Source organism: Micromys minutus (assembly GCF_963924665.1).
Source record: "Micromys minutus genome assembly, chromosome: 4".
NCBI lineage: Eukaryota > Metazoa > Chordata > Mammalia > Rodentia > Muridae > Micromys > Micromys minutus.
In genome coordinates, this window is record NC_137973.1 from 75948357 (window position 1) to 75959675 (window position 11319).

Sequence of the window (11319 nt, forward strand, 5' to 3'; positions counted from 1 at the left end):
TGAACTCCATGTTTCTCCTCAGGGACACTGAAGCAGCCTCAGCATCCCTGCTAAACTCCTTCCATTCCATACACACCCAAAGCCTCTGAAAGGATCAGGGAGTAATTGAATGTTACTAAGTATTTCACAGTGGAGATAAAAGGTAAAACTTAATTATTTGATTTTACAAAACAAACTTCCTTCTATCCCCCTAGACCCCTTTCGCTTCTCTATCCAGTCAGTAAAGTTTAAACCAACAACATGAAGTTGTTTTGGTGAAATGATGTCACATAAATTATGGAGGCTCTGCTACCCTAAAGATTCTTTGAAGCTTACCAAAGTTCAGAGGAAAGCACAAAGTGGCTTCCATTGCCCCTGACTTTAAATTACTTAGAATGAGTTTTTGTCCGTTTCATCTTCAGATAGACAAAGGCCTCTGCCTTTTCTTGTCTGTCCCTTCTCTTTGACTCATAACAACTAAGTTAGTATTTTCCATAAGAAACAATTGAAGATGAAGAATTAAAGAAGAGGTTTAAAGTCCTTGTCCACACAATTCAAAGTCCATGCTCATATGAAAAGATGAATACATTTATCATACATACAAATGCAAAGTTGAGATTTGGGGCCAGAGAGATGACAGTGTGCATAAAGACACTTGCTGTCAAGCCTGTAATCTGCATTTGATCCTTGGAATGCTCATGGTGACAGACCAAAATGGACCCCTAGATGTTGTCTTCTGAATTATAAATGTGTGTAAGCATGTGTGCAAGCATGTGTGCATCCCCCCACCATACATACATATACACATATAGTCAATTATATGTACAACTCCCTACAGAGATTCTAAAATTTGTCTGCAAACTATAAGTTTGCCAGTTTCCCCCAGAAATCAGGCCTATAGGTAAGTTTAGGGTCTTTCTGAGAGTTCATCACACATAAGTGGGTGAAGGGCAACAGTCATAGAGAAATGGAAGCAATGGAAGAAGCTACTGAATTAGCCACTGCCATCCAGTGGGAGACCAGCCAAGCCAGCCTGCAGCAGTCCCTGTCCTGCCTCAGGGATACGTCCTATAAGGGGCTAAGAAAACATCCCTGCGATGAACCACTCATTGGAGGAAGGGTAAGTGTTTGGTTCCTGCTCATCTCTAACATGCAGCCTTGCCCTGGGCCTGCTGGTGTCATGCAATGCCTCCAGCAGTTGTATGAAGAGAACTCCAAGCCTTTCAAAAGCCTTCCTGGTGTTTAAGAAGTGATTGCAAAGGGTGTCAGATTGCCCTGCAGTGGTGGGGACATTCAGGTCCATAATGTAATGGATAATGACTGAGGTGAGCACGTGAGCAAGGGTCCAGTAGACAGATGGAACCCAGAAAACCTGAAGATTCACTAAGAGGTCTGCTATGTTCTCTAGGAGGAGCCTTTTTTAAACTGCTCAGATTCACTTTCAGCATATTTTCTTCCTATGCTATAACTAAAGAGGTTGCCTCTCTCTCTCTCTCTCTCTCTCTCTCTCTCTCTCTCTCTCTCTCTCTCTCTCTCTCTCTGTGTGTGTGTGTGTGTGTGTGTGTGTGTGTGTGTGTGTGTGTACTAGCTGAGAACAAGGGCAAGTTCAGTCTTTCATAGAATCTCAAGCTGATGACTAATCACAATTGCCTAAAACATGTAAAGTAGGAAATTAAAACTATAGACAGATACATCTGTGTCAGTCTGAAATGTCAAGTTACTCACTAGAATTAGATTGACAGGCTATACAGTTCTACCAGATGCAGTTTATCAAGTTGCCCTGATTTTTCTTGAGACAATGGCTGTTAACAATCACAAATTCTGTAATGTCAACCGTAATTACTAACTTTAGTCCTGAGATCACATGCCGAATTTCTAATAGTTATATATACCTCTAGCTATATATTTCAGAATGCCCACCAAAGGTTTACAGAGGCCACACAGAGAACAAAACAATCACTCAAGGCTGACTTGGAGAGGTGCTATGGTCATTGAAGATCCTTAAACAGGATGCTAACAAACCCCAGTAAAGAACTGTAAACACTGAAGCAGTGAATCACAAGACAACCAAAGTGAGTCACAGGACCAGGTTTATGTGCACAAACATATGGAAATAGATGGACAGATATATGTATATGTGTGTGTGTGTGTGTGTGTGTGTGTATGTGTCTATATGTATGTAGGTAGGTGAATGTGTATGTATGTATGTAAGTATGTAAGTGGGTATATAGTATATGTATGTATTTATGTGTATAGATGTATGTGTATATGTATATATGTGAGTGTATGTATGTATGTATGTATGTATGTATGTATGTATGTTTGTATGTACAGACAGACAGCAATTAAACTGAGTCTTGTCAAACAGTAGGGGCTTCTGAGATGAGGGCCCTTAGGATCTGCAATGCAGGAAAACAACAATGGCTTTAGAACTCATGGGATGTGGCCCACAGCTCAAGAAAGCCACATGGGTGTAGCTTGGCCCTGAGGACTACATGTGTTGAAGACCTTATGTTTTTATGGAGTTCTGGGTTGTTTGCTGGCCCCACATCCCTCTTAATCTAAGAGTTATATGGAATCTTTAAGGGGGCTTCCAGTCCCTCACTGGGCAGTATCACTGGCATTCACAATAATAATGCTTGATTTCTTCCAGGTATTGCTGCTGCAGCAGATTATGTTTCTATCACCATCCTAGGGAAGAACTAGAGATGTAGATTGTCAGCAATGACCACTGCCCTTAGAAAACATTTGGAAAAATAAAATTGTTAGTGAAGCTATAGTGAGATGTTTTTACTACTGACTTGGATGTAAAAAAAAAAAAAAAAAAAAAAAAAGCCTAGGGAACAATATGTAGTTCAGCTTGTTAGTTAAGCGAGTGACCTTCATGGTCGGGGAACAAGAACAATGGCAGCACTGGCCGACATGACCTTTACTGGGGTGATGATTGGTTTCTTATTCCTAGTTCATACTCAGCTTCCTGGTCTGATTTATTAAGAATTGCTGATGAGTAGATGTGCATCTGAGGATTTAATATAGATACGACTAATTTTGATATAAAAGTTTAGATTTGTGATTCTTTTAAGATTCTTACAAGATTGCTTTCAAAGATAAGTAGTAAAATAATTCCTTGTAAGCACAAGTTGCTGCCCACCAGTAAGAGAAACTAGCTGAGAAAACCCCCTTGCTTACTTACATTTGTTAATCTGCAAGTTGTTTGGTTATGGATGTACTTGGGTTTGTAAGAATAATGTGTTTCTTTACCTGTAGTATATAATGTTATGTCTTGTACAGGTATTGGAACACACACTGTTTTTTATAACCATTCACTAGAAGAAAACTAAACCATCATCACATTTCAATTGTACACTGCTTAAGAGATTTTGCTGGAATATCTAAGTGACTATGGTGTGGCCGAAACATTGTCTCTCCCACCATCAACTATGTGTGTATGTGTAAAGTTTCTGTAAGTGGGGGTTTGAAAATTGTTCCTTCCATCTACCAGTTGTGTATATTTATGTGTGTATGTGTGGAATACTTGGAGCCTGCTTTCTGGGGCTTTTCTCTGACTAGTTTATGTGTGAATATGTGTATGTCTTTCTGTAGGTATGTAAGCATGTATGGATGTGTATGTGTGTATACATACATGTGTATATGTATATATATAAATATCTGTATGTATATTTGTGTGTATGAAGTTATTGAACTTTGCCTTTTGTTTTATCCATTCTCTCTCTCACTCTCTCTCCCTCCCTTCCTCTCTCCCTTCTTCTCTCTCTCTCTCTCTCTCTCTCTCTCTCTCTCTCTCTTTCTCTCTGTGCATGTGTGTGTGTGTGTGTGTGTGTGTGTGAATTTTCTTTTCTTTTCTTTCTCACTGGCCCCAAGTAGTTAAAAGAGTTCATAGTTCATAGGCACACACAGAGAGTGCCAGCCCCAGTAAATTAGGCTCTGTTCCCTCAGAATCTCTAATCTCCATCTGCTTTGGGCAGCAGCCCCTGTAAATATCTGGACCCACCCTGGGTCAGGCACTGATCCCCAAGGGCTGCCTTTCTCAGTTTACCCACCTTATGGATACCAGTGACAGTCATTGACATCTGGTGCCCTTACAGGAACCTAAGGAGGTATGTCCCCTATTGTTTTGTAGACAGGATAAGGAATGTATTTGGACTTGAGTTAGCTTTGGCCCTGTCACCTGAGAAGGCTGACCCCATGAAGCTCCCACCACAGTGGGTGGAGGCCACACTCACTTGCAAGGCTGACCCATGTATTGCCTGCTGCTTTGGATGGAGGCTCCCTCCTGCTAAGCACCGACTCCACCAAACAGGAGCAAGGTAAGCACAAAGGTTATCTCGGGTGTTATTAAACATATACTTGAGAAAAAGGTAATTAGGCTAGCACAGCTGACTGGTTTCCTCCAGCTTGCACAGTCAGCCAGCCCTTGATTTCCTAGACTAAGGAACTTTAGATATTGAAACACGGGAAACATCAGGAATAGATATTAAGAAATGGTTTACTACTTGGCATTTCCCGCACCCATGCATGTTTTCCCCATGGTAATTAACCTGCTGGGCTTGTGTGAGCCTTACAATCTGTGATACTTACTCCTATAGTACTTGTGCTTCTCTCTGACCCAGGGAGGCTTCAATGACGTGGTACAACATGTTTGCTCAGTTTTACCATCTTGGGAATGCCAAGGACTTTAAAAGCAGACAGTGCCTCTAGGTCTGTCTGTGGCTCTGATACCACTAGCATTCCCCATATATGATTCAGGCTGATGAGAGAAAACACATCAAGTTGGAAAGACCAAAATATTTAAGTTACAAAATAGAGATTATACTCATCTCCTTACCATTTTTTGTTTTTTTTTTTAATTGAACAACTTTATTTTAAAAAACAAGGATAAATGTACAGATTTTAAAAGCATTTTTGCATGAACATATAGGAATACATTTTTGTCAGTACTTGGCTTTTTTAAAGGGTTGATTGTTGCTGTCATCTCCAACCTGCAGATAAGGAGTGACAACACAGCTTTCTTCTCAAAGCAGTTTATTCAGGAACCTTACAGCGTGCTCATGAAAATCTTCTGTCTCTTGTCTGTCTCTCTTTCTGTCTCTCTCCTAGTTTTCCTTTCTGTTTCTCTGTTTTGTTTCCCTTTCAGTTTCTCTATTTCCTATTCCTCACCCCCAAGCGCAGTCCCATTGTCCTGATCTCGAGTCATGGGTGCACCTGCACAGCTCACATGGTAGGAGTGGCTAATCTTGGGAGCAGGGGGATGTCAGGTGCTAGTCACAAGACCAGGCCAGAGTCCCAAGCATTATCTTGGGACTGCCACACCCGCTCTCCACATCTCCCCCTTCTTTATAATTTTGGCCGAGAGAATGTCTGCCTTAGGTTGCCCCTGTGGCAGTGTCCCTTACCCATCATTGGGAGAACAAACTGCATTGGTTCGATCCCTAGCTTAGGTTGGTGACACGCCCAGGGAGTCCTACCCGTCACTGACTACTTCTCTAGCATGTCAAGCCACACTTGAGGAGACTGCCCAGTCTCCACCTCTGCAAAAGCCTGTATCATTAAGGCTTGAGTTCTGTGCTGTTAAAATTGTATACGGCACATGCACCAGAATGCCAGGACGCTTATGAGGACCAAACAAAGGGCTAATCTAGCTAGTCTAGCCCATACTTTCAGCCTTGAGGCAGCAGTGATGATCCAAAAATCCCTATTAGGCCTGAATAAGGTCATAGCTGAGGGGGCCTGTATAGGCCAGGGAACAAACTGAGAAACAGAAGTCTCAAATTTCACAGACCCATTTTAATGAAAGCCTGCATAACCCCAACCCCCTCTCAAATAGCATACTTAAAGCAGATAAATCTGTGCAACTACCATTAACACCACGCGGCAAACATACATTAAAGGGATTGCTGGTAATTGCCTGAGCAGAACTTTGGTATGTCCAATTATATCCTGAAAATGATAATCATCTGAAAATGTAACAATCTTGGAAACACTGATAGGAGCCCCCATCGCAGATCTTCAGTCTTCACCACCAATGGGAGCATCAGCAGCATCAGGCTCATCCACAGAGTCGTTGCTCTGCTCATCCGGGACCACTCTGGTCAACATCTCTGGGACCCACAGTGGCTGTCGATGTTCCTGAGGAAACACACAAACAGACCCTCTCGCCCAAACCAACACCAGACTGGTACCCTGCCATTTGCCAGTCAGGATATCTTTCCACATAACCAGGCCTTTGGGAGAAACATTAGGACGTTCAGCAGCAACCCGCCCATGGTTGTCTTCATTTAAAAAATTTAAGGTAAAGAGAGCAATAGCCAGTCTCTCCCTAGGGGAAGAACCTTCGGAGGCAATTCCCCCCTTTTGTTTAACTAGACACTCCTTGAGGGTGCGGTGAGCACACTCAATGATTCCTTGTCCTTGAGGATTATAGGGCAATCTGTGAGTTACTTGAATGCCCATAATTTTGCAGAAGGACAAAAAAGAAGCAGAAGTATAGGCAGGCCCATTATTTGTTTTTAATTTTTTGGGCTGCCCCCAGGCACTCTATGTTTTAAAACAATGCGTAATTACATGGCATGCCTTTTCTCCTGTATATAGAGATGCAAAAATGATCTCAGAGGCTGTATCAATAGAAACATGGAGATACTTTAATTTTTTAAATTTAAGGATATGAGTGACATCCATTTGCCAGAGGTGTAGAGGGCGCAACCCACATGGGTTAACCCCAAACCCAATCTGAGGTAGCATAGGGGCACATTTTTGACACCCTTTTACAATATCTCGTGACTCATTGCGCATGATCTTAAAGTGTGAGGACAGGGTCTTGGAATTAACGTGGAACTGTGAATGAAATTCTTTAGCCAATGAAATAGGTGATGTATCAAAAAAAATCAAGCAAGCCCTGGTGGCTTTATCTGTAATATCATTTCTCTCCACTAGTGGACCAGGTAAGTTAGTATGGGCATGGATATGCTGTACAAAAAAGAGTGAAGTTTTTTTTTTAAATCAAGTCACTCAAGGTGACAACAAGATGTCTAATAGTAGATTTTGAATTGATTTTACCCACTATTTTTAAGCAGAGCAACATGTTAACATACTGACTATCAGAAATCAAATTAAAAGGACCTGGAAACAACTCAAATGCCTCAATTACAATTTGCAATTCAATAACTTGGGGTGATGCAGGGGCAAATTGTATGGTAACCGGAGAGGAACCTGCCACCACATATGCTCTTTGTCTTGTCTTGGAACCATCTGTAAAGGTAAGTGGGGTGTCTGGCAAAGGATCCTTTGAAGTGATGCGAGGGAAAACTACAGGATGAGTGATAATTAGCTGTAGGATAGGATCCTTAGGGAAATGATTATCAAAGTTACCTTGAAAACTGCATCTCAGAATGGCCCAGTCATCTATAGTAGATGACAATACTTTTAGTTGTAAGATCCTTAGGTGGGATGCCAAAATATTGTATGCATTGTTGAATGCCTAGCAAAGCCAATTGTGCCGCTGAAGTGGGATAATGCACAAGGGTCTTGACTGGGGAAATCTTGGGATGTATCTAAATCAAAGGAGCTCCTTGCCATAGAACTCCTGTAGGCTGTGCCTCTGTGGGCAGAATACACAGCAAAATAGGTTGTGACTCGTCCTGGCGTTTTAAGGCTGCAGTCTGGATGCCCTGCTCTACCAGTTGTAACGCAGCTCAGGCAGCACCATTGAGTTGTCTGGGAGAATCAAGAGCAGAATCACCTGGCAGAATATCATAGGGTGGTTGCAGCTGTCTATTGGTTAGAGATAAATAGGGTCAAACCCATTGAATATCTCGTAATAATTTTTGAAAATCATTTAGCGTTTTTAACTTATCAGTATGAGTTTGGATTTTTTGGGGAGTCACCGAATTTATAGTTATCTGATGATTTTTGAAAAGTAAATTATCTTTATGAACTTTTTGTGCCACAATCTGACTAGGAAGACTGATAACCCAATTATTTGGCAAGTAAATATTGAGGGTTTTAAGTTTTAGCCTCCTGCCATTGAGGCAGCAGTAAAATAATAAAAGACCATTAGCCATTCTATGAGGCAAAGGTTTCCAAAGACACCCATTGTCTCAAGGGGTTCTTTAAAACCACAAACAGACAAGCCAGATGCAAAGGAATGTATGGAAAGGATCTTTAAAAATCTATGATAAGTCTTTGGAATGGCAACTGAAGCAATAAACCAGGCTGTAAATTCCACAGCCTCAATCCTTTACAAAGCCGAAGCAATTTTTACCTGTTTGATTTTTACTTAATGTAGCCAGCTTGCAATTGCTCCTGCACTAGCTATTGAGTGGCCAAAATTTTTTCTGAAGCTGATTGACCCATATAGGGACATCACATTTTAAAATAATTTCATCTGAATGGTGTGCAGGCTAGCCAATTAAAAATATTTTAGATCAGTTTTTCTTTTTCTAGGGGCAACTGCAGCAAGCTCTAATTTAGTCTTGATTTTGTTTTTCCAGACCTTGATTAGGCAGGTAACCACAGTTAAACATTTGTTGTGTGACTTAGTTACTCAGTCTATATAAAAGGACTCCCATAAGGCTAACTCAGATCTTTTAGCTTTTATAGCTTGCACCCAATATAAGCATCTGAAAGGCCAAATTTTCTTCCATTAGGAAGAGCCTGCATCCCCATTTTTACCAAAAGCATTTTAACATTCGCAGCTCTGAACACTTTTTCAGACATTTTAATTAGCCTATCAACGAACTCTTGAAAAAGTTTAGGAAGCAAAACTTAACCCCTAAACAATCTAGTCTCTCTAAAATCAACACATAGTGTGCATCAGAGCACATCAGTTTCATGCTACGAAGTTTGGCTGCTAGTTTCCTGCACACAAACACACTGCAGTGCAGCAATACTGTCTTAAATCTTATTTTATTACATATAATATAATCTAATTTAGAGGTATTTTAGAAACCTGTTTTCCTGGGTTGGTTTATGCCACACGTTGTTGTTTAGAGTGACTTTAACCAAGTTACTAGTTTTAAATAATTTTTTGTTACTAATATTGCAATTTTTGAATCATACCCAATTACTTATAAGCAAATAATTTACCACAAAGACATGCAGAGAATATTTATACCTTTTAAAACCAGTCGAAAGCAGACATGAAGTAACTACACATCTTATATATTTAAACTAGATACATTTTTTTTTTTTTGTTTTCTTTAGCTGTAATTTTAAGATATGGGAACTTTGTCACCCGTTGAGCTCCACAAACAGATTTTTTTTAGGAGAAGCAATGGAACAGCTCCAAGTGAATAAGCTGCCTGCACCCTTTTCTAGGAGCAGCCTAAAAATCACCTTCAAGCAGGTCTTCAACTGAGCTAAACTACTAACTTTAGGTGTGATGCCCTAGATGCCTGTGTTTTTGTTTTTTTGTTTTTTTTAATCTTTGATTTTATTTTTTTAAACTTGAGTTAAAGCTGAATCAAGAGACAAACACCTAACATTTTCTTTTGAACATGAAACACGAGTAACATTTAAACAAAGAAAACATGGACATAAATTGACACACGTGGACAGACAGACAACTTGGTGCGTCAAGAGACAAACACACAAGAGAAGAGAACTACATGTGTCAAAGGGACCCTGATATTCTAAGGGACCCAGAATCAGAACTAGACATTTCTCCAGTGACAACTAGAAAACCAGGACATCTCCTGACCTTCAAGTTACCATTTGAAGATCTCAGAAACAGTTAACGGGATTTTTGCTTTGTTTTTGTCAAGGTGATAAGTGAGGGCCAGCCAGGGCAGACTGGCAGGACTAGTGCTGCTTTAGTCTCTGAGCGAGTGCAGGCAGATGGTGCTGCCTCTCCCAGGCAGCAGCTGCAGCAGCCTCCTGCACTAGTCTCTGAACTAGTCTCTGAGCGAAGGCGGTGGCGGTTGCCTCTCCCCCAGCTGCCACAATGGCAGCCTCTTCAAAAGCACTCTCCACAGAGGAATCTTTGTCACCTTTTCTTTTTAGAAGTGGGAAAGTCAAAAGGGGTTTCTGCAGTGTATCTAAAGAGCAGGAAACCTCTGCTGTTCAGGGAGGGGAAAGGTACGCAGCACTAACTCCATAGGTGCGCACTCCCTTGGCTAGCCTCTGAACAATTTTCTAGTCTAGCGGCTTATAGTAACGATTACTCTGCGCATCCTGAATACAGGAAAGCACTGGGCTCATAGCTCTCTCCAAGTTTCAGGATGAAAACTACACCCTTTCGGCGGCGGAGTTGGTGGCCGAGGAGTCAACCTTCAATCCGTACTTTCATTTTCTCTAAACTGTCAGCTATGCTCTCTAGATCGTCTTCCAACATTATTTCCTCATTAAACAATTCCCCCGCCTCTGAATTCTGGGAGAGCTCCTCCCTAACCTGATTCAGAGCCTCATTTCCCTTCTCCAGCTCCGCACTACACTGTTCCTCATCTTCTATACAGTTTTTTTTACCAATTTCAATACTGGCAGCACTCTTTTAGCTAGTACCCCTTGCTCTTTCACTGCTTTAAAAAAATTCTCTACAGTCTCCTGTTTTAGCCCAATTCCTTTCACTTTTAGCAAATCCTTCAGAGCTTGGCAAACTGTTTGAACTGATATTGTGTTTCCCATAGTGCTGGGTGCAACTTGTCCCTGTACCGGGAACTTTATCGTCTCAAACTGAGAGCCTTCCTCATCCCCTGTACCAGGGAGCTTTATCATCCAACTTACCTGAAAACTTACCTACTAGTCACCCTGACCTCGATGAGTTCTGAATGCCGAGGGGGAGTTTTGCTGAGGGGGAGTTTCGATGAGGGGGAATTTCCCCGTACAGGCCACCATTTGTTGCCGCCGTCTCCAACCTGCAGATAAGGAGCAACAACACAGCTTTCTTCTCAAAGCGGTTTATTCAGGAACCTTACAGCATGCTCATGAAAATCTTTCTGTCTCTTGTCTGTCTCTCTTTCTGTCTCCTAGTTTTCCTTTCTGTTTCTCCATTTTGTTTCCCTTTCGGTTTCTCTATTTCCTATTCCCTGCCCCCAAGCGCAGTCCCATTGTCCTGATCTCCAGTTAAGGGTGCACCTGCACAGCTCACATGGTAGGAGTGGCTAATCTTCCAGGCAGGGGGAAGTCAGGTGCTAGTCACAAGACCAGGCCAGAGTCCCAAGCATTATCTTGGGACTGCCACTACACCTGCTCTCCACAATTGATAGTGTACATTAAGATCTTACTAAATACAATAAGCATAAAGTACATGTAAAACAAGATGTAAACTGGAATTAGTCAAAGTTTTCTTGTTTAAAATTAAGGATAATGGTTGTTAATTTTCTTTCT